The 25,010-nt window shown below is 36.3% G+C and overlaps 1 protein-coding gene and 1 long non-coding RNA gene across 8 annotated transcripts in view; one reads left to right on the forward strand and one right to left on the reverse strand.

Annotated features, from left to right (window-relative positions):
- The window catches only part of CFAP20DC (CFAP20 domain containing), a 202,920-nt gene that overhangs the window by 159,938 nt on the left and 17,972 nt on the right, over nt 1–25,010 (reverse strand). The window lies entirely within an intron of this gene.
- Nucleotides 883–18,489, forward strand: LOC140686778 (uncharacterized). Of its 2 annotated transcripts, none has more exons than XR_012060689.1 (3): nt 883–973; nt 8,463–8,600; nt 18,101–18,489. It is a non-coding gene; the product is annotated as an uncharacterized lncRNA (long non-coding RNA). The 2 variants fall into 2 exon arrangements; XR_012060690.1 differs by lacking the exon at nt 18,101–18,489 and adding an exon at nt 10,987–11,150.

The following is a 25,010-nucleotide window of genomic DNA, read 5'->3' on the forward strand; positions in this document are numbered from 1 at the left end:
TGGCATTAGATCTGCAAGCTAACAGTAGCACATCTTACATACAGAAAGCAAATATATAAATCAAAATGGCAAGGAAGCCGAAGTACTGAGTAAGAACATGCCATTTTTAGAATTTTTTTTCTTTTGCTACTGATGATTACATTTAACATTCTTCCTAGAGTTTCACTAAGATGCAGCTTTACTCATATTTTGTTTTTAAGAGGTATTCAGTATCACTGAAGTATGCAAAGAGGACACTGTAAGTAGTTCATGATCAAAGTTTCCAAGATTTATTAAAGAACTTCTCGAGGCCTTTCTCATTCTACTCAAGGAAGATAACATTTTATAATGTAAATCTTAGTTCTATAACAAATCTATAAAAATTAACATACAAATTAAAAAGTTTGACTTGCACAATACTTTCAAGAAAATAAGCCAAAACTTAGTTTACATTTCACAAGAAGAAGATTAGTTTTAAATAATGGAAGTTAATTGATTTCCATAGTTTATATAAAAAATTCAAACAGCAATAGGATTTTTGGACCAAGAAAAAAATTTTTTTAATTAATGCTTACCATATATGGCTTCATTTGGATGAGAGTAAGAAATGAGCAATTTATGATTCATTATTAGCAAGGCACAAGGAAAGACAGGAGATATAGAAGAAATGGAAAATGAATTATAACTTCTGAGAAAGGTGTTAGTCAAGAGTTTCAAAACTAGCTAATCCTGTGGATAATGTATAAAAATTACAGTAAATGGAAGTAATTTGTATCAAGAAAAACTCTCAATGGAATTAAGTGCCTGAGAGGTGCCTTCAGTGTACTGATAGATAGCATGTCATAAAGTCAGGAGCACATGGAATGCATTCTGTGCTCTGACAATGCCTTGGTAACTCTGAACTGCAGCCCTGATCAGCCCTCAGAGAGGTCCTGGGAGGATGTGGTAGTTGATGAAGAAATTAACAACTCAAAGAGGCAGAAATACTGGCATGGTAAATTAAAGTAGAAATATCTTTGGGGGGGGGTGGAGCAGTCATTTCTGTATTCTTCGACCACAGGTTACAAACATCTGGAGAAAAGACACAGCATCTGCCACTATTGATGAATTCTTTGAAATGCCTGGTACAAGGTTCTGCACAGAGTAAACAACAGCTTTCCCACCTGCTGTAATGTTCTTCCTAGCTCTTCAAGGGGCCTGCCTCCTCTCACCCTTTGGGTCTTGATTCAACTGTCACTCCCTTAGAAATGCTTTTCCCGACCACTTTTCCTAAAGTAGACCTTTCTGTGTACCTTCTTATTACTTTATGTATTTACTCTATAACCTTATTCTATTTTGCTTTTTTTTTTTAAATGTGCTTTGCTTCTCCACCTCCCTACTAGAATGTAAACTTCAGGAGGACAAGGATTTATCTGCCTTCACCACTGAAAATATTCTCAACATCTAGGACTGTACTTGGCACATAGTGGGCACTAATAAGTATTTATCAAGTGAATTAATTTTAAAAAACCCACTAAAAATTATGTAGGTACACAATCACAAATGAGTGAATAAGTCCTTTTTCAAAGGAAGGCATTTACAATATTTTCTATACCTTTTAGTCTTTACTGTATCAAGTCCAATTGAGCCCACAGCCTCAACAATTTATAGTCATTTCCTTAAGAAACAAATATTCATCAATTCTCCCAGAAGAAACATCAATAGTTACCTACTAAAGAAGAGAACTCATCATTGGCAGTGGACATATCACTATGTAGAACTATTAATGATATTTCATTATAAATAACTCCAGGGGCTAGCATATGCTTTAGTCTTCCATTACTAAGCATGCTGAAAAATATTTTCCAGGCCAAGCAAAATATTTCAAGCTAAGTAACTGATATCTTTGTGACTAAGAAAACAGATATACCTATCTCCAGCCAGATTTCTTCAGCTGTGATCTCAATAGAAGTTCAGTGACAAACTACTTACCTCCTAAATACCTAAATGTGTCTTCTAAAAGCTGACTATGAAAAGGGATGTTCAATACATATTGACTGAATACTAATATTATTTAATGTTTGAATCATTCATTCATATTGAATGAATAAATCATATCCTCCCAAAATAAAAACCTTGACTAAGTTTATTTACTTTCATGGTCTACATGTGCTTAAAAGACAAGCTTTAAAAATAAACTAGATGTCTCAGCAATGTTCTGCTAGGGCAGTCTACCTAAGCAATAGAAATAAAAGTAAGAATAAACAAATGGGACCGAATGAAACTTACAAGCTTCTGCACAGCAAAGGAAACCATAAGTAAAACAAAAAGACAACCTACAGAATGGGAGAAAATTTTTGCAAGTGAAACCGACAAAGGCTTGATTGCCAGAATATATAAGCCGCTCAACACGACTTAATAAGAAAAAAACAAACAACCCAATCCAAAAATGGGCAGAAGACCTAAACAAGCAGTTCTCCAAGGAAGACATACAAATGATCAATAGGCACATGAAAAAATGCTCAATATCACTAATCATCAGAGAAATGCAAATCAAAACTACAATGAGGTATCACCTCACACCAGTCAGAATGTCCATCATTCAAAAGTCCACAAATAACAAATGCTGGAGAGACTATGGAGAAAAGGGAACCCTCCTACACTGCTGGTGGGAATGCAGTTTGGTGCAGCCACTGTGGGCAATAGTATGGAGATTCCTCAAAAGACTAGGAATAGACTTACCAGATGACCCAGTCATCCTGCTCCTGGGCATATATCCAGAAGGAACCCTACTTCAAAAAGACACCTGCACCCCAATGTTCATAGCAGAAGTATTTACAATAGCCAAGACATGGAAACAGCCTAAATGTCCATCAACAGATGACTGGATAAAGAAGATGTGGTATATTTATACAATGGAGTACTATTCAGCCATAAAAACTGACAACATAATGCCATTTGCAGCAACATGGATGTCCCTGGAGAATGTCATTCTAAGTGAAGTAAGCCAGAAAGAGAAAAAAACACATATGAGATCGCTCATATGTGTAATCCAAAAAAAAAAAAGAAAAAGAAAAAGACAAATGAACATAAATACCAAATAGAAACAGACTCACAGACATAGAATACAAATTTGTGGTTGCCAGGGGGGACGAGGGCGGGAAGGGGCAGACTGGGAGTTTGAAATCTGTAGATACTGACAGGTATATATAGAATAGATAAACAAGACTATACTGTATAGCACAGGGAAATATATACCAGATCTTGTGGTAGCTCACGGTGAAAAAGAATGTGACAATGAATATATGTATGTTCATGTATAACTGAAAAATTGTGCTCTACACTGGAAATTGACACAACATTGTAAACTGTCTATAATTCAATAAAATAAAATTTTTTAAAAATGTTAAGAAAAGTAAACTAGGTTTCAAAACAATTATTCTAGATAAATCAGCAAAATACAGAAATGTCAAGTAGGTTCAAAATACAGCTTGGTTGATTTAGTAACATTATCACTAATGCTAATATTACTATGTGCTAAACACATAATAAACAAACTATTAAGTTACTAAGTTTTAAAAGACTAAGTACTTTGTTCATATAACGCTTGTGGCAACTCTATGAGATGGGTTATCACTGTTACCCTATTTCACCAATAAGGAATCTGAGTCACAGAGGTTAAATCATGTGCCTGGGGTCTCACTGCAGCAAATGGCAAAGCCTGGATTCAGATCCAGGCAGTTTGGTTCCAGGGTGTGTGTGATTAAACATTAATCTACCCAGTGTTATTGCAAAGTGCTTGCCTGAAAGCAGATTATCAGTCCATGACCAGGGAAGTACCCAAACTGAGAGTAAGTACATAGGAACTTATATAAAGTGACTTCACAATGTTGTGACATCTAAGTATGCAATCACAAAACTCATAGGTGGCAGGATATAGACCAGTTTAGGGGTTGTTAAAGGCACATGATTAGCATGTGACCCTAACCACGCACTGGTACTACATATAGTCTATAATCAGTCAAACAAGATACTGGTCTTAGACAAACAGGAAATTAAAATAAAAAAAGGAAGAAAAAAACAGCTACTACTTCAATTAGTTTGAGAAGCTCTGATCTACACTAACCTCATTTGGATTCTCAGAAGTTTTTCTAATCTTAGATGGAAACACTGAGGGTATCACTTTAGGCCTGTCTCCATCAGACAATAAACACAGCAAGAATTTCGAGATTTGTTCAAGTTTACATTTATAAATTTAGTACATACTTTAATGAAGATGTTATATAAAAGCACTTCAATATGAAATATATAATTTGTTGTCCTTACTGCATGAAAATATAATGCTTAGTCATTTAAGCTATGTAAAAAATACCTAAACATTCATCCAGAACACTAAGTTTTCAGTTCTACCCCAAAAGAGAAAGGTTTTTTTCCAAAAAGGCTAAATACAATGAAAAATATTTAATTTACATTTTTATTTTGTAAGACACATACATCCTAGCCCTCAAAATCAGTTTTCCAGAATCAAATTCCTTGTTCTGGCTTTATAATGATTTGGAAAGTGACTTAAATCAGATCAGAAACCATAAGGAAGGAAACCTGGGGGAATAATTTTCCATTTAATTGAGTAAGTCAAAATATGTCTAAAATAATACAGTGATATTGAATGTATCATCATGTAAGAAAAAATTAGCCCAAATATATTTATTGTCAACATAAATGATATATAAACATTAAAAGACTTTCTAAAAATTAAGCTCTTTCTAAAATGCAGCACAAACTTTTTTGTAAAAGAGCATTCTAGACATGATTCAAAAAACTTCTGCTAAGGCCTGTAAACTCTGAAACAGAAATCCAACACAGTGTGATTAACTGAAATTCATAAAGCTGTTTACTCTCAACATTATCCTTAGAATGCTGCTGGGCTTCTGGGATCTCTCCTCCAATTACTTTCATGATGAATTTCTAAGGAGACACTTGTACTTACCTCTATTATCTTTTCCTACCTTCCCATTTTAAAATATCTGTTTTTCTAGGTAACCACAGAGAAAAAACACACATGTACACCAGCTTTAAACCAATGAGCTTACTTTACACACAATTCCAAGTCAATGGATTTTGCTTTTCCTAAAGCATGCAGTGCTCTCCTGGCTCACAGGCCATATTCTGCCAGCTTCTGAGATTCATTACAGAAGGCTGAGGCTGGAAGTATGATGGTTGGATAAGTGGAACATTAGTTGATTGTCTATCATTCTGATAAGAATTCTATGAGGCAGAGAAAAGGCATATGCCGTTTTCCTATATATTTTTTTTTAAATAGAGAAACTGCAGCACACAAAGAAAGTTAAGTAGCTTGCCCAAGGCACCAAGCAAATTGGTGTCAGAGAATTCAGGTCTTCAGAATCCTTGCTCTTCTTCTCATCAGACAACAAGACTGCCTTCCCTTTCTCTGTCTTTCTCACATGTATTTTATTCAAGTATGATATATATCTAAATTGTACTTTACGGGATGCATTTCCAGACACCTCAACCAAACCATCAAATTATAATTTCCTATTATGTTTCTTTGAAATGTTAGCTTTTGAAATGATATCCATAAATCTTTCAAACATGAAATTAGTTTGGAGAAAAAACGATTGGGAGCAAAAATAAACAGAGTTCCAATGACTTTGCTTGGGTAAAGAATCAAAAGAATAAAACAACAAACAAAAAATTCTGGGGCTGAGGGGAAAAGGGTTCTTTTTGAACGACAGTGTTTTGCCTCTTTGCCTTTTTATGCAGTAGGTGGAGCTATAGTACTATTCATTAGTGTTGCAGGAGGCTGTAAGTGGAAAATAATTCAATTTATTTCTAAAATATCCACTTTCTGTTGCACTTTCAAATGGCCCTTTTCTGTTTTTGAAACACTTTCCCTTCATGCCCTGAAAACCTTCAGGCTACACTATCTATATCCCTCTTTTTTTGGAATGACAGAGGGTGGCCATCTTCACTGCACATCCTTATAATGCCATTCTGAGGAGAGTATTAGGAGATAAAGTTGCACAAAACAGCCTACCTTCCTCTGCCTCACTACTCAAAAGGTTTCCTTTATAATCTATCAAATCTGTTTTTTAGCTGGGAGACAGGATTCTTTGCAATCGATAATCTTCCAGAACAACCAATGGCTTATGTCTTTAGGTTTTCAATTATAATACAGCAGATATGATTGTTTAATAACCTCTCATAAAAATACAATGCCTGTAGAAATTAAAAAGAGAACAAAACAAGTTTTATTCAAATATAAGGAATCAAAATCCAAAGCTAGGCTAATTAATTGTTCTTGAATAAGAAAAACATTCATCCTTAAGAATATACAGGAATCAAGAATGTTCACCTTTACATAAGGGGCATTGTGTCTAATATTACTGTGATGGTTAATTTTATGTGTCAACTTGACTGGGTAGTGGGGATGCCCAGATATCTGGTTCAGCACTTTTCTTGGTGTGCCTGTGAGGGTGTTCCTGGATGAGATTACCACTGGAATCTACAGAGTAAGGCAGACTGCCCTCCCTGATGCGAGTGGGCCTCATCCAATCTGTTGGAGTCCTGATGAGAACAAAAAGGCAGAGGAAGGGAGAATTGCTTCTCTCTGCCTGTCTTCAAAGTGGGACACAGGGCTTCTGCCTTAGTACTTGGACTAGAACTTAGACTCAGACTAAAGTTTATACCACCTCCTGGTCCCTAACCCTTTGGACCCAGACTATACCATGGGCTCTCTTGGGTCCCCAGCTTGCCAACTGCAAATTGTGGGATTTCACAGCCTCCATAACTTTATGAACTAATTCCTTAAAATACATCTTTTATGTATATATCTGTATGTATATGTATATAATGTTATATTTAATAATATGTAATATATTTAAAAATCACAATAGAAAATATAATGATATATTTATATATTATATATAATATAAAATAGGTAGGTAGTGAAAAGGTATAAACTTCTAGTTATAAGTACTAGGAGTATAATATACAATGATAAATACAATTAATTAACAATGCTATATGTTATACATGAATTGTTAAAAGAGTAAATCCTAAGAGTTCTTATCACAAGGGGAAAATTTATTTTTATGTTGTATCTATAAGAGATGATGAATATTCACAAAAATTACTATAATTATTTACTTCATGACGTATGTAAGTCAAATTATTATGCTATTATTATGCTGTTACCTTAAAGTTATACAATGCTGTATGTCAGTTATATCTCAATAAAACTGAAAGAAAAAAAAATATTACTGGTTCTGTTTTTCTGGAGAATCCAGACTAATACAATTACTAGTTTCATATTTAACTACTTCGCTATAAATAAAGCATAAAAAAGTTGACTTTAATATTAATTTCTTTCTAGGTAATAATACCATACTTGGATATTTTTGGTAAACAATAGGCATAGTATGCAAACTAATTTACATAAATAAATATTACCTGTAAAAACTGCTTAATTTTTTATATTTGACTCTGTAAATAAACACTAACATTACGACAAAAGAAAATGAGGGTATCACCTCTATGTCCTCTTGCTATCTAGAAAAGCCCATTCTAGACTTCACATGACAACCCACATGGCTGCCTTTATCTATTAGCTGACGGAGAATATTCACAGCTTTTACACACCTACGCTCCAAAAAAGGGCTGTGATTTACCTTATTTGTAAACATGAACTGAAGACACAGAAACACTATAAATAAATATAGTATAGATTTATAATGTTGTGACACACAGGCAAATTCAAATCTATAAAATTCATTAAGTAGGGAATTTATTTTCCTTAATAAGACACCTTAAATAGAAGGTTTTTCCAAGCTAAAGTATATAATTAAACAAATGTACGGACGGTCTACTATGTCCTAGGTCAGGGAAACAAAAGGTGCAGCTGTGAACTGTTTGTTACTGCCTACAAAGAAGACAAGCAGTTAGAGCCGGGATGTAAATCAGCTTTATCACCAAGGACACTTTTTTTTCCCAAAAAGAGTTTTTCAAAGAAGGAAGGGGAGTGTTGATTTAAACCATGACACAAGATTTTTAGCTCACTGCAGATGGCCACTTTGAGTAGCATTGTTCTAGGTAATTCTAGGTGCTTTTATATGTGTTATTTAAAATTTTATCTAAAAAAAAAATTTTATCTAACATTTCTTGAATTCTTTTTACATGCCCAACACTTGTGCTAACATTTAATCTTCACAATAACCTCATAAAATAAGTACTATTATTAATCCCAACCTACAGACAAGAAAATTGAAGCTCAAAGTTTTCACAGACAATAAGCAACGGGCTGGGATATAAACTAGGCCGTCTGGCTTTAGAGTATATACACTCTTACCACTTCATTATACTGCCTCAATTCAGCGATGCAGACATAACTGTCTTCATTTTAGAGTCGAGAGACAATGTTCCTAGACTGTTACATGTCCAAAGACAGGCGCTGTGCCTAATTCATCTCTGCATGTTCTCTTTGGCAGCCTCCAATGATGTGTCCAAGCTCATCTGCTTTGTGGGGGAATGAAGAAGGGAGATAAAACATTGTCTGTTCCATCATGGAGTTCATTTCCTCATGCAAGGAGTGCTACCAATAAGTGAACCAAGTAAGACAGTACGAGGTAAGGAAGGCTGCCCTGCCCTGGGCTTGGAAGAATGAACGTGAGGATCAACATGCTTTTTTAAGGACATACTCCAAATCTTAAGTCCTGGAGGTGGACAGGTCTAACCTCACAGGACTGCAAATGTCCACATGCCTTATTCTACCATTTGACCACTAATGAGATACAGAAAGAAGGACAAATAGGTAACTTCCTCAATAACAATCTTGAGATGGACTCCCTGCAGGGTTTGGCTTCTGTCTTGAGGAGAGGGCATGGAGGGGCCAGCAAAGAATTAGACAAGTAGGATTCCACAGAAAGCAAAGTCAGGTGTGGTATATAAATTCAGCTCTCCAAACATGAGGCTGAGAAGTTCATAGTTTAGGTACCAACTATTCAGTTGGTCTTCCACAGAATCCACCTCTATGTTGTTTGAATAAAGTAACCAAAGACAAATTTGAAGGTCATTATAGCCAAAGTCTTGGGACTTTGGTTGCTGTGGTTTTTTTGAGTGGGCAGCTGCCTAAGGGCAAATCCCTTCAAAGTCATGGCAGAGTTTCCTACTTGCCTAGGAGGCAGAATAATGAAGTGAAAAGTGCATGGATTGTCAGAGTCTGACAGAACTGAGCTGGGGTCCCACTTCTGTTAATCTGCTGAGAAACCTTAGGAAAGAAACTCTAAGAAACTCAGTTTCCTCATCTACAAAAGAGATTAATAAATATTTCTTACTCCTGAGTGGTTGAGACTAAACTAACAGGAGCACCTCTCACACATGTTACAATAAACATTAGTTTCCTTCAAATGGGATATGTGATCTTAACCCAGCAGTCACCTTTCCAATTTCTAAACAAAAGCTATTGGGAAAAATTAATGTTTTTTAACAATGTACTTTATATCCATTGTAACTAAAATGGCTTTAAGCAAAACAAAAACAAAAAAACAGGTGGAAGTATTTTTAAATGTGAAATCACTCACTCATTCATTCAGTAAATTTTACTAAGCAACTATTATGTGCCAGGCTTTTTTTTTTACTGTTAATTAATAATAATCTCACTCAAAATTCAAAATTATAAAAAAAATCTTAGTAATTTATGTGTTAAGAACTATCATTGATGATACCACCATTTTGGTTATAAGAAATACTGATGTGCATGCTAGACAGTGTAACGAAAACACAAGACAAGTTACTCACAAATACCACAGAGAGATATCATAGAGAGAACTACTGAATTTTACATTCTTTTACTCTTACTTTCAACCACAAATCTGATATGCTTGGTGTGAACTCCAGGTATAATGAGGGACGCCAACCAAACCCAAGTTCTTGGGCTTATCAGTTGGGGTTGGTTCTATTTTCCTTCACCTTTCTCTTTTACCAAAGGGGCTGTTGTTTAAAGTTTATATGAAAAGGAGAGTACTTGTGACCTTCTTTCAACAAGAACTAACATTTGTACAGCGTAAGAAGCACTTTCTTTTTATCATCAAACTTAATCCTCACATTAAGCAGGCATTTTCTCCCTTTACATATAAAGAAACTGGGGCTCCTAGAAAATTAAATCACTTGCCCAAGGTCTTGGTTACTGACAAAGCTGTAAGACATCTAGGATTTCAGACTGAAAATCCTATGTTCTCTCTTGTAGTTAAATGATAATCAAAAGACTTATTTTAGAAGCATTTCAAGAGTTAGCAGAATTCAGAGGGGGTGGGAAATGCACTGATTATACACACTAAAAACGCAGCACAGTAGGGAGGGAAAAAAATGGAAAGGCTTTAAGAATTGTGAAACACTGGAGATAAGATTCTCAATCATCTGAAGGTAGATACTCATTTTATGCATTATAACAACCTAATTTCTTATTTCTCTCTCTCTTTTCCCCCCAAGACAACAGATATAATGAGTGAATCAGGGCAAGCAGGGGTCACAGTTCTACGAAAGTTCTAAATTGGAAAGAAGGAATTGAAATTTGCTGCACAGATCTATTAGCCAGAAATTTGTTGGTGTTATAGGTGTTATGTAACCCAGTCTATTTAAGAAACTCAGACATAAAGTCAATACTCGAAAAGTCAGATGTATTTCAGAATAGCAAGCTATAGGCTGCTTTTATGGTTGGATTATATTTATAGTACTATTCTTTACCTTTCTAAACCAACAGTCAGATATATGTCAAAGCAATCCTATGTATCCCCACAGAAGATCCAAGTTAAGAATATCAGAGAGAGAGTGTTGGTGATGGTCGTTAAGTCTAGACACGGACAGATGAAATCTCATTTTACAGTGGCAAAGTCTGAAAACATCTGTTTCTATTTCCCAGACATGATGTGAAAATGAAGCAATCAATGTATCTAAGTGATAGACTATGCCTGATGATGATAAAAATTAGTCAATCCTAATTTCACCACTTTACAGCATTCCAGGAGAGCGGTGAAACTAACTCGCGGGAAGAAAGCAGAGAAGCCTGTAATTAAAACAAGCACAGAACATACAACAGGATGAAGATTTTCTAATTTCCTTCTCATTGCCCCTAATTACTAAAGGCTCTTTTCAAAAATGCTTTTAGCTTAAATCAAGTACAGAAGAAGCTCTCTTAAGAGACCCCTTGGATTAACTGACACTCTTCTCTTGGTGAAACATACTTGTTGGGAAAGGCAGACTCATGTGTGCAGTCTTTTGATCCTCTCTTGGCTGCATAAAAATGGGCCTTGGGCCTCATCAACAAATAAAGAGTATCACTGCCTGAACTGAACTTGTCACCTTGTGTAGGAGGGACTATCTTTCCCTGTTTCAGACTCAATGCGTGCTCCTCAGGTTTTGCTTAAGCCTGTGTGTCATTATGGCATCTGGCTGAGCTCACTGCTATCTAAACCCTGTGAGGAGGTGATAGGGCCCTTGTGATGCAGCATAAAAGGAGTGTGAGAAGGCCAGCTGCCCACTGTGACTTCAAGACAGAACCTAGGCAAGCCCGGCCGAGATCAGCAGACTGTAACTCACCCCAAAGGTGTATGATAAAAAATATATAACACTTGTAAGCCAGTGAATCTTGGAATGGTTTGCTATGCAAAAAGAGCTAACTGAAATAAAGTCATCTATACAACACTGTGTTCTGTGGTAAATACCACTCTATTGAGAGACTATAGCATACAGATTTAAAGTATATCATGTATAAATTTTGCTCTCATATAATTTTTATATGAATTAAAATTCATGTTTGTATTAAGTCACTTTATACCACTGTAGCCCCTTTAGATAAACTCAACTGATACGAAATGATAACTGATAACATCGTGTTTAATATCCCACTACTCTATTTCTAGGCAGGCAATAACTGTCATAGAACTATCATTAGCTCTTATTGTCATAAAAGTTTCAAAATGTTAATGTAATTGAATGTTTTCATCATCTGATTCTTAATCTTCTTTGTGGTCAATAAAGACTACATTATTTTTTAACTAATCAAATTAAAGCATTGATTATTCTCATTTCTAAATTTGATGAAGCCTAAAAGACACAATGAGCTAGCAAATTTCATTTGCAAAATATCCCAGACACTAAAAATAGATTTAAAAATGTGGTTTTCAGGGAAACTATTTCCGTATACATGCAAAAGACACAATAACAAGAGAATACTTTTGATAGTTTGGGGAAGTAGAGAAAGGAAAATGATATACAAGATAAAGTGGCATTCATCAATAAAAAGTATTTTAAAATACTCCTACATTAAATAATATAGATATGTATATATACACACATAAGCATAGATGGATGAGTGAATGGAAGGGAAGAGAGGGAGAGGGAGGTTAGGATGTTAAACATGGCAAAGATTGTTATTCTCACCCAACAACCAAAACAAGCCTGATAAACTACAAAATCAGTTAAAAAAATTTATCACAGAGCTAAGGATAGAAAAAGACCTAAATGAACTAAATTCCAGAAGTGAATGAGTCCTTCCCAGGAATGAAGAGACCCATGGCTACTCTTATTTCCAGCAAGTTAGAAAAAGACAAAGAATCAGGCATGGATGGGAGTGAGGAGAAAGCAGCCTAGTTTTTAACAGCTGCATGCAGGCTGGAGCAATGGATCTGAATTTCAAGGAGCCCCACTACTTCCATCTGCCAGCTTTCTTCCATGGGGCTTCACCAAGTGCTGGCGCTAGTGTGCTGAATATAGAAGGAGGAACAAGAAAGTGGAGAGAAATTCATCTAAGGCACTCTGGAATTTCAGCTACCAGAGGCTACCAGTGACCAGGAGAACAGAGACCTTTCTAAGGAATTCTACGCCTTCACGGAGTGTAGGGAAGCCTTCCTCAGTAGGCTAGGGTCAGGCAACAGAAGGAAAAGTCCTTCCAAGGCAAAGAAAGCCAGGGGCAGGACTGAGAACAAAAACTCCCTAGTGGCCCAAAGACCTGGTATCTAGGGTATAAAGCAGAGAGAGATCTTTCACAATTTGGAAAGCCATGCCTCTGTAAATGTGTTAAAGCTGCAGGTGGTCAGAGCTCAAGCCCTGCTGAAGAGGACAATATGACCTTGCCCTCAAAAGATAAGTAACAAACTGAGTAACACTGAAGCTGCAAGAAAGCCAGCTGATGCATCCCCAGCTCCAAAAGAGACTGACTTAGCTCCAAGCCCCACCAGCTTAAAGGAAGAAGGTGCATGCTCTTTTCTGGAGGTAAAGGCTCTTTACTTCAGGTTTTATTGTTCTTACATGCAATGGGTAGTATGTAATCCAAAAATTAAAGGAAAAGAAGCAAGAAAGTCAGTCACAGGTCAATAATTGCAAATGCACAGATGACCAAGAAAGACAATTATTTGTTACATAATTGATGAATATTCTCTATCACCAGCAGCATATCCTTCACAGGGATACATTTAATAAACAAGTAAATAATACTCATACTCAATCAGAGGTGCAGGAAATTTAAATTTTTTATTTTCCTGTTATAAAAACACACCAAGAATAATGAGTATTTACTACATTCCAGATACTGACTTAGACACTGGAGCTGCAAAATATAGCACAGCTCATCTATCTCTTTATGGAACTCAGAGGTTACTGGGAAAGACAAATCTGTACATAAGTATAATCCAACCTAATAAATGCCATCACAGAAGCGGAGAAAGAACGTTACAGAAAGCACAGAATATGAAGTTGGAAGAGTCAGAGATTGCTTTAGAGAGAAAGACATTTGAATTCAGTTTTTTTAGAATGAGTGTGATTTTACAGATGGAGACAAGAGGAGGGGCACAGAAGTGAAAGGTTAAAGAGAGAATGTAAGCCTGTGATACTTTTTGGATCCTATCAATAGTCCAGTGATTTTAGACAGCACAGGGCTGAGGGAATACATTGGGAGAAAGGAAGGTTGGAAAGAAGGAGATGTAACTGAACAAGACAACTGAAGCCAGAGTGAAATAGCCTTTAATACCACAGCAAAGATCAGTTAAAGCTTTTAAGCAGGGAAATAATAAAATCAGACTTATATTTGTGACAAATTATTTCTATGACTTATAACACTACATTATAATAGTTTATAAATTAGCCTCCGCCTGACTATGAGTACTAAAGGGTAAGAAAAGATGACAGGGATTGATTAAAGACAAAGGGAAGTAAGATTTGAGAGATGAGATTAAGAAAATTTCCTGACCTTTTTCCTGCAACTGAGATCTTTATTACTAAAAGTATTAGTCAATACCATTCTTCCATTTATCGATAATGAGGTTTATTAAAATAGCAATGCTGGTTCAATTTATTTCATCATAAGGACATAAGTAAAAGTTATCTTTGTAATTGCAAAGTAGATTATATTTTTGAAAACACAATGTATGATTTCACTCTCACTTAGATAACTCAGAAAGAGAAGTGTATCAGTTAAGAATGCGTTAGGCTAAAGGTAACACTGAAAAATAGTGGCTTACGTAAGAATGAGGATTATTTGCTCATTCCATTCTAAGGATAGGCAGTTCAGGACAAGTTAGTGGCTCAATAATGCCATCAGGAACCCAGATATTTTCTCCATTTCCCACTGTGCCATCTTTATTATATAGCTTTTGCATTCATCCATGCTCTCAAGAAGGCTGCTGTACTTCCATAAATTGTATTGATATTTTAGGCAGACAAGGAAAAAGCAAATTGCCAAAGGACACAGAGCTAAAGGAGCAAGTTAGCTGAGTCTGTCCCTTTTAAGAAGCTTGCCTGGAAGTACTACCAAGTGAATTCCACTTGCTTTTCATTCATGATAAAAACTAGGTTATGTGGCCAGTTGTAGCTATAAGGGAGTCTAGGAAGGTGAGTCTCCTTAGCTGGGCTCATGGCTATCAAAATTCTGTTGAAGGAAGAAGAGAAAAATGGATACAGGTAAGAAGAGAAAAATGGATATGTGTAAGGAATGAGCAGTGTTTGGCACAGAAGTAACATCAAATCTTCCCAGCTTTTCTGTTAGGTTGTGGTCCAACAACTCAGAGACACAATCTATTGAATACTCTTGTGTGCTTCTAAAGGGAGACAAATACTTTTCCCCTTGGTAGGAAGTTCATATGTGCTATTAACATGGGCTTAGACACGTCTTCTGCTTGAAGGAATGTTCCTAGCATAATACAATTTGAAGAATAAACTTAAGATACAGACAGCAATTTTTGAAGTTTACTTCAATTCATTACATACAAAAAGGCTCTGAGGAGTCACTACAAGTGGTTGGCATTTTATCTATTGCATATATCAACACTTGTGAAAGTATGCACACTTGTTACAACTCCAAGTAGCAGAAGAACAAACACCTGCATATATTCAGTATTCTAGACGCTTACCAAGAACGGTATGACAAGCCAGATGCTACTTCCCTTCCGGCCCAAATATTTTCCAAATATTAAGCTATTTTTGCTATTGCAAAGAGGTAACAAAATTCACAGAACCAAGCACTTAACAATTGGCTACTATATTTATGACAGATGGCTACATTTACAATTACTAACAGTCTTGCTACTGTTTGAATATAAAAACCAAAAAAAGCTACATAAATTACATGCTCAGTTGCCTTACTTCTAATTTAACTTAAGGGAACAAGAATTAATTTAATCTATTTTAAATATTTGCCAACAGGATGAATTCAGTGACGTATGGAAAGATAATACGGTATTCACTGTCTTCCACTTCTTACCACTAAACAATATATCAGCTTGCTTTTCTACTAAAATTGCATAAAATAGACAGGACAGCTAATTTAAACAGTTGTTTGCACATTCAATATTTATAACCCGAATCTTGCATGACTGACTGGAAGCAGTGAGTTAGAAGGTTTAGCTCAGCTGCTGCCTAGAGTGATGGATGGCCTCGAAGAATTTCTTGTTCACTGACCAGATCAATCACATAACAGAATAAAAAAAAACAAGATCGGCCTTAAACTTGATTCCCAACATTTTCATCTGTATGCAAAACTGTTGCAGGAAGAAATGTATCATAATACACAATGTGAAGCTACTTAAAAATAAAAATCCACCAGGGATGCTGTAGAATGCAAATAAAAAAGATGGTAACTGGATGATATTCTATGTTTTAACTGGATATTAACTCAAACTTTATTATATATGTAGAATCCAAAAGGTATTATCAATTTATAGTGATATTTTGATCATGCTCAGACTCATAAGTAAAAGAGTTTGATAAATCATTGAAAGGGCTGTAATCTCTTTTTGGCAGTATTTACAGTTGATTTTATTTAATTAAACTAAAAGGCAGTGTTGTGGCAATTATTATATACTGCACTGCTGTTTTTAATTATTCCAATGGTTGTCCAAAACAATGAGTCTGGTAAAGAGTAAACAAACATCTGATGGTTCAACTTACAGTAATTCAGTAATTAATGGTTAACCTCCAAACACCTGCATTGATGAGGTAAGCAGGAGCACAGCATCCGGACCATGACTAGCCAGGCTCTCCTTAGTGCGTGCTAGAATAGGTCTGACTGGTTTGTGGGAGGCCCTTGTGAGCATCTCCTCCCAGGTCCTCATTCAGTGATGTCACATTGGTAGCTTGAAAGTGGTCATGGTGAGAGTACTTACACAACAGAGATTAGTACAGGCTAAACATCAGGGCTCCTCAAAATTCTACTTCTACTCCAGAGGTAAACGGTAAAAATTTACCAACACAGGATAGTGTGAGCTCATTCTTGGGGTCAGGGTTGGGATAGACTAGGAGGCTAAGGGGAGTGAGAGCTGAAGGGCATAAGGGTGAGGTCTTGCTGAGCAGGGGCAGGAGTGGGCAGACTCAGACCCTGGATAATCCTGGAAGGTGCCTTGGGTGTCTGTGGATGAGCAACCAGGAGGATAGAAATGGCATTTACCATTTCCTATGGCCCTCAGGTGTGCACTTTCTCTTCTTGAGTAAGTTTAGACCTATTAGGAGTAGAAGTGAGAGGAGGAAGAGGAGACAGGTAGAGAATTACAAGAAATGAGGAGAAGGAAGAATAAAAAAGAGAAAGAAAAATAAAAAGCAGAAGGCAAAGAGAGGGAGTGAAGAAAGACAGAAAAGAGAAGCAAAGAGAAGAAAAAGAAGAGAAAGAAAGAATGAGGAAGAGGAAGAAGAAACATGACGGAGGGAAAGGAGAGAAAAAAGAAGAGGAAGAGAAGGAAAGAGGAAAAGTAGGAGGAGGAGGAAGGGTAGGGAGGTGTAGAAGGAAGAGGAGATATTCAGATTTCTGTGCAGAGGCAGAAAAAATGTCCAACTAATGCTAGACACATGGAGGTCTCTTGGAGCTAAAATGAAGAGATGGAGGCTCTAGACCTCGGAACAGCAACCTTTTTGCTGTTAAAGTCTGTTTTACCCTTTAGAGGCCAGAGATTAGGTTTCTCTTTTGAAACGACAGGTGAAGAATACTTGGCCATGTTTCTATACTCAAGCAGTACCAGTGTACCTAGCGGGGAACAGATGCTGGGAAGAAGACATATCCCAGGTGTGGCTGCCTTGTGGGTTTTCAGAATTCCCTATGGCAGTGGTTTTCAAACTTCAAATGCGTGCATCAACATTACCTGGAGGACTTGCTGAAGCAAGGACTGCTGGGCCCTGCCCCCAGTTTCTCTTTCTGTAATTCAGAGGTAGAGCATGAGAATTTGTAGTTTCAACAAATTCCCAGGTTGTTGATGACACTGGTTTAGAACACTGCCTTAGTTAAAAAAAAAAAATGCTGCAAATGATTATAACCTAAACCTTAAGACCTTTATTAGTGAGCATCTTAGCAAGAATTCAAATGAGAGAAATACAGGCTAATAATGAGGGGCAGGAATCTTGAGAGGGAAGAAAGGCTGATGCACAGACCAATTTTTCCAGCTTACACTGATGCCCTCAGCTGGCTGTAGCATCCATGTTTCTTCAGTAGCCAACTCTGGAGTCCCTTTTTTCTTTCTGAATTACCCACTGAAATCTTCTCCATACCCTCAGAGATAGGTCTTCTGAAGCCATTTTTATACCAATGAGCACAACTGAACTGAACACGAGTAAATGTCTGACCCAAACTAACACAATCATATTCTCTCTCTAGGTATTTGAAATTGCCTGGTAAGACTGGAAATGAAACAGAAACACAGGAAAAGCTGAGATGAAAAAGAGAGAGAGTACTTAAGGCTTTCTAGTGCTGGCTTCCATGCCCAGCTCACTACTATCCTTGGACTTCATGTGACACCCCACATACTCTGTGTTAGATGCCCCAACTACTGTGTTTTAATTCACTCAAGTCAGTTTGATTAACTGGAATCTGTTCAAATGAATCTACATCCTCTCCACAACGGTAACAACTTCACTACTAAAAAGAACTCTGGTACATTAACCTTCCTTAGTATCCTATCCCAAGGTTCTATCCCAAAGCTGGTGAGGAAACAAACAAAAAACCCTTATACTCATTTCTTTTGTTTGGTGTTGAAAAACTGTTATACATCCATCCTTCTTACCAATTTTTTAAATATCAGATAAAACAGTATTACTATTTATTTCTTACCAGGAACATCAGTTAGTATTGTTTACGTCAAAAGTTAACAGACTACTCAATCAAAGCTAGCTCACTTAGTAAGTAGAATTTATTAGCTCACATAAATGGAAACCACAGAAGTAGGACAGGCTTCAAGGCTGACTGATTTAACAGCTCAAAACAGTTATCGATGACTCAATTTCTTTCTATTTCTCCCCTTCTGTCACCCGGATCAACTTTATCCTCATGGTCACAAGATGGGTGCCAAGAGCAAATGGTGCTCCTAGTCCAGCAATCTAAATAAGAACCGTGAAATTCACTCTAATCGGGCCAGAGTTGTTCAGATTCTCACTCCTAAAAAGAATAAATGTAGCTAAATGGATGGAATATGCTAACTGACCTATCAATCAAAGCCCACATCAAGGGCTGCGTTATTATTAGTTTTACTAGATGTATACAGGTTGCAGGGGGAGATACCCAAACAAAACAGATAATTTTAGGAAGAGAAAAATTTGGCAAAGTATGGTAAGATAAGCAAATGTCTACACACTGGTTTCTCATATGTGTAATTGGGAAGTAACTTTAAAATTTCACTTTATTTTGCAACGATTAGTAATAACTGGTTCAGACAAGAATCACCATGCTAAACCAGTCAATGAAAGCTTGAAGACAAAGACATTCACATACATCAAAGTACATCCCCACAAATAAGTCACTAATTTTAAAGGGAAAAACAGTAACTTTTCCATGAGGAAACCTGCCAGACATTGCTTTAACCAAGTGATCAAACATAACATCACCTATAATGGAACATACTGACATCACATGCCTTTGGATAAACAGCAATAAGGACACAACATCTCTTTCATAGCTTTTCTGCCAAAAACATATAACCTAAATCTAATCCTAAGGAAACCATCAGAGACACTCAATTAAGGGGCATTCTACAAAATAACTAGTCTGCACTTTTCAGAAATGTCATTGATATGAAAGACACAAAAAGGCCTAGGAACCATTCCAAATTGATGGAGACTAAAAACACATGAAAACTAGATGAAATGTGTGATGCTGGACCAAAAACAATTGTTATAAAAGGACTGCAGGTCTTTACCATAGATAACAGTATTGTATCACTGTTGACTGTCCTGATTTTGAAAACTGTCCTGTGCTTATATAAATCAATGTCTTTGTTTTTAGTAGATACACAATGAAGTATTTAGCAAAGGGGTATGAGATCTGCATCCTTCTCTCAAATAGTTTGGGGGAAGTAGGTGTATGTACACACACACACACACACAGATAAACACATAGAGAAAAAAGTAAAAGCAAATGTGGCAAAATGTTAATAACTGGTGAATTTGGGTAAAAGATTATGTGGCACTTCTTTGTACTATTTTTTTTTGCAACTTTGCTTTACATTGGAAATTATTTCAAAATAAAAGTTTCAAATTTTAAGGTAATGTGAGACAGAAATATATGAAATTGTTCAATAAATGAAACATTATAATTAGCGTTGTTATTTAGCTAGAGAAGCACTAAAGAACTGTGGCTTAGTCCTTGAGTGACTGTACTAAAGCAGAGCCTACCCTGATTAAGACAGCATATATAGTACCAAAGAGAGAACCTGAGGATTTCAGGTAGATGAAATACATGACCTAGGACAAGAGTGGTACCAAATAGATCTGCCTCTAATAAAAAATTCTGGCTACCATTTACTCCCAAAAGCACTAGAGGCGCTCAGAAATACCTGTAGAGATAATCGGAGGGTGACTGAGAAAGAGGTTCTAGGGTGACTATTAAGTGTCAATACTCAAAGAGTAGTAGAGTAGGTCTATCAGTCTATTTACCTGCACTGCCCATATTCTCTTCCTAGGGAATCTGCTCCAGCTTAGAACCTCTGAAGATGAAATCAAAGATGGAGCAGTTGGCTTAAAGCCAATGATTGGCCAAGGACCAATTCTGATCATTCTTTCAAATCTTTGAACTGAAAGATACAGAGACTGAACCTGGTCTAACAGTGATAGGTACTGGAGTTGTTGGGTCACAGAGGGATGTACTGGCAGCCATATTTGCCCACATGCACAATTTAAAACAATCAGAAAAGCTGGTTTACAGAATGAAACAAAAGAATGAAGCAAACTTACAAACAGAACAAGAGGTGAGAGAGTAGCTGCCAGACAGAGAGAGAGGGAAGCCACTGACAAGTATCAACAGGCCTGTATTAACTTTTGCAGTTGGGTTCCATATGATCTCATCATGTTTTTCCAATACTTATCTTTTTACTTGACATAATTTAAAGAGATTTCTGTCCCTAACAATGAAATGATCCTTCAAAAAAGTTGTTTTGTTTTTACCCTGCTAATCTTTAAACAAAGAATTTAACTTATTTCTGGTGATTTATTTTAGAGGGCAAGGGTGGGGGAGGAGTAGAAATCAGGATTACAGTAATAGAATTAACTTTCTGTAATGGAGAGCCCAAAGCACTTGCAGAAATAACTTCATTTTTTAAAAGTGTCAGAAACCATGACTGTGAAGTCATACTGTATCTTCACCTTTCTCCAACTCAAGCACTAAAAGGCAGCAAAGATAGAAAGAAAAGATGCTAACAAAGAGTCAAGAGTTTTAGATTTGTGTTAGTTTTGCCTCTAAAAACCTTATGTTCTGAGGAATGTCCCTTTTCTGGGCCTCAGGGGTTTTTCTATTAAATAGGGAGTTGGGTAAGAGTTGTAGATTCCCTATAATCACAGAGGCTTGAGCTGCTAAAACGTTTTAAACATTTATGCTAACACATCAATTTCTAAAATATAGTGAATTTATATATTTATACAAATCACTATGTTTATGGTATATCAATAATCACATCTGGAAAATAAAATATCTAAGAAATAAATATCTTATAAATCAATGTCATTTAACCTTAGCACAAAGGGCTGATAATATCTGGGTGTATGAAACAGAATAGCTGTTCCTATTTACTGCTAACAAATGCAACCAACCTCCAACCATACTGAGAATTTCATATCACTGTCATTGTTTCAAACAGTTTACTGTAATAGCTTTTTAAGTATAACACAGATGTAAAACAGAAGATCACTAACGTGTCCTAATAAAAAAGGGCAGACTATTGGCTTCAATTAAGTTCTTGAGGAGTTCTATTCTGGGCTTATAATCAGAGTTTTCATTTAAGAGCCAAGTGTGGTGTTCCTTAGGTTCAGTACAGTCTTGAAAACCTTTACTTGCATATAACTCCTACTCACATAAATATTTTGAGAAAATTCCAAAGAATTTCTTTCTCCTTACTTAAGTTCTCTTACCTTTTCTCATTTGAAATAGTTACCATCTTGCCAGTAGAGGCGTGGCTAAGAGAAATGTACTTTTTACCTGGCAGGGAAAATAAGAGTCTAAAATAAGACCTAGTCACTAGTCTTCCAGGAACTAAGGGTTGAGAAAAGAAAAGCTGGATTCTTTCCTAATCCTGTTTATCTGCTAGTTACTTTAATTCTTGTTTCTTTTCCTATTTTTTCCCTAATCAAACAACTGTTCTGACAGTATAGCAACACATTTCAGTACAATACAATACAACAAGCATTACTGAGGACCCACCATGTGCACAGAATTCTTCTAAGCACTGTGGTGATCAAAATGATGAATAAGACATCCTTACCCTCAAAGTAAGAATATACACGAGTATGGGAATACTGAGAAAGGAGAGACTTACTGCAACTGGAGGACATGGGAAGTATTCATGGTGGATATGCACTTGAGTTTGACCTTAAAGAATGACAGCGTTTCTAAAGGTGCACAAATGGGCTGGATGAAAAATTAGAGGCAAAAATATAAGAGCCTGTGGGGTGTTTAGCAACCAGGGTGTCTATGGCAAGGAAGTGGAGTGGACTGAGAGTTCTGGAGGGAGAGGTGACTGATACTAAGATCCAAAAAAACCTAGGGAGCCCAGTGACTGCCAAGTTTGTGGGGCATTTGGACGAAGAAGCTTGGGCTGCAGTATATCGGATAGCTTTTCCCATGGACCTAGCCCGCCTAAGACCAAATTCCAAAACCTAAAATTCAAATACTGATCATTTAAAAAGTAAAAGCAGATGTTAGAGTTCCTGGCAACAGAGATCTTAAATGTACATAGCTGAAATTTTCAATGTCAGCTTTACGTGGCCATGTATTAATAGCCAGTTTTAAAGAGAAGGTAGAACCATATCAGTGGATTTCAACCTTTTGAGGGAACATGGCATCCTCTTTTTATAATAAAACATATAAACATTTTCATCCCCAAAATGTATGTAAGATTGTAAAAAGGGAGGATGGACCTTTCTATTTGAAGTAACAGAAATGACTCAGAACTGTATAAAAACCAATGGATTAGATATTGTTAATGTTCTTTCCAACTAGCTATAAAAACTTCATTTCTACAAATAGAAATTCTAAAGGTGACTATTACCATCTTACTAATTTTAAATCTCCAATATCTTCACTTCTACCCCCAAAAGAAGTCCACCACACCACAAACTGAAATCAATTCGATGGAGTATAACAAAGGAAGGCATAAGAAATTGCTGAAAGAAGGAAATGAATATTTACTGATCATACACTATGTGCCGGTTACCATGTGAGGTATCTGTAGACAACCCAAAGTCTGATTAACTCTGCCAATGTCTACTGTTAACAACTGGACAATGACTTTTACAAGTGGGCTTAGAAATTCAAAGTTCAGCGATAGCCTCATGGGGCTCCAAATGTGTTGGCTCCTAAAGATCTCATAGTCTAGTTAGGGTGGAGAGTTGGTTGTGGAGACACCCAAGTAATAAGGGCATTTTTGTGATAAATGTAATAACAGACTTATGTATAAGTGCTATTGTAAGATATATTTGTAATTTACTACATGTATATCATTCCACTAGAATTTCTGTGAGTTCAGATAAAGATTCTAAAGCATTTGTGTATCTAAATAAGAAACTACAATTTATGGAAAAAAATTCCCAAAATTGGACTGCTTAGAGATATCAGTCCACCCCATAGGGGGTGTCTCCTTGTATTTATTACTGGCCAACTTAATCAAAGCTAAATGACTTCATAAAGTTCCATGATAGATTTTAATTGCTCACAGGGAATTTTTCTTCCATATTAAACACTTCAAGAATGTTCCATTAATGAAAATGTCCTGAACTATTATAAATTTTATAATGGGAACTATATGTGTACCAAAAAGTACATACTACATTCTACTTTGTAGATCTTTAAAATTATTTTTATTTTGAATAACTAAAATAATTAACTGCCAGAATGAAAATAAAATATAGTGAGAAGGACGGAGAGCCAAACCTGAGGACTACAAAAAGTGAGCTACATATTAGTGGCCCTGAGGAAACATCCTCCCAGCTCTGCCATATTAAAGAAGGGAGAGCATTTGGAAGACCTGTGGTTTGCTGTGAATTATCTTCAATTATTCCCATTAGTGAAGGAGAACATGAGCAGTGGGAAACAGCAAAAACTTGAGTCACTGGAAGTCTACTTGCTTTATCTATTTTTCCCAGGTTCTGTTTTACAGATGAACATTGTATCTGTGGTTCAATATTTGGCCTGGTCACCTGTAACTCTCTTCATACCAAGTCTCTGATGCCAGGAGTTTCTCTAGTAGTCTTTTAAATAAATTACTAGCAGCCATATCCAAATAATCAGAACCATTTCTCTTTTCATGTTTATGTTGATCACTTCTTCCCAGGTAGAGAATCTGCATGAGTCAATAGCAAAACAGGCTCCAGGGGCAAAGCTGCTTTCCCACCTCTTCAGGGACAAGTGCCATGAAAATTTCACAGGGAATGGAGACAGGCCCACTGTGTCGCCAAACATTTCAGAAAAGCAATTTAAAAATTAAACATCCCTGCACTATTATCTATATTTAGTAATATAAAATTATAAATTAATATTTACTGTACAATTACCATTTGGCATTACCCAGTTTATTCCTCTTAATTACTCAATAGATATAAATATAATCCTTATGGTACAGATGAGGGTGTAACTCTCAGAGGGTCCAGCAATGTGCCCAGGGTCATCAAACTAATACACGGCAGAGCCAGTGACTCCCAAGCTTATGATCTGACCTACCACAAGCCTTGCCCTGATAATGGATATGGCAGTCATTTAACTGCACAGTTCTCCGACAAATGTATGACCTTTTATTATGATTTTACAGAGAAAGAACACTTCCAAATATTTATATATGTGCAACTTTTCTTTTGTTAGTTTTTACCAACAAAAGAAAGACATTGTCCAGATGTTACAGTAGGCAGCAGCAGAATTAATTAGACTTTGGGTTGTCTACAGATACCTCACATGGTAACCAGCACATACTGTATGATCAGCTTTCAGAACGTATCTAGTATCTAAAGAGTACTATAATAATAATTTAGAAAGATAAAATGAACCAAACTAAAAGCCAAGGAAGAAAAGATTGCTCAAGGAAACATTTATTTAA

Source organism: Vicugna pacos, chromosome 17 (assembly GCF_048564905.1).
Source record: "Vicugna pacos chromosome 17, VicPac4, whole genome shotgun sequence".
NCBI classification, from domain to species: Eukaryota; Metazoa; Chordata; class Mammalia; order Artiodactyla; family Camelidae; genus Vicugna; species Vicugna pacos.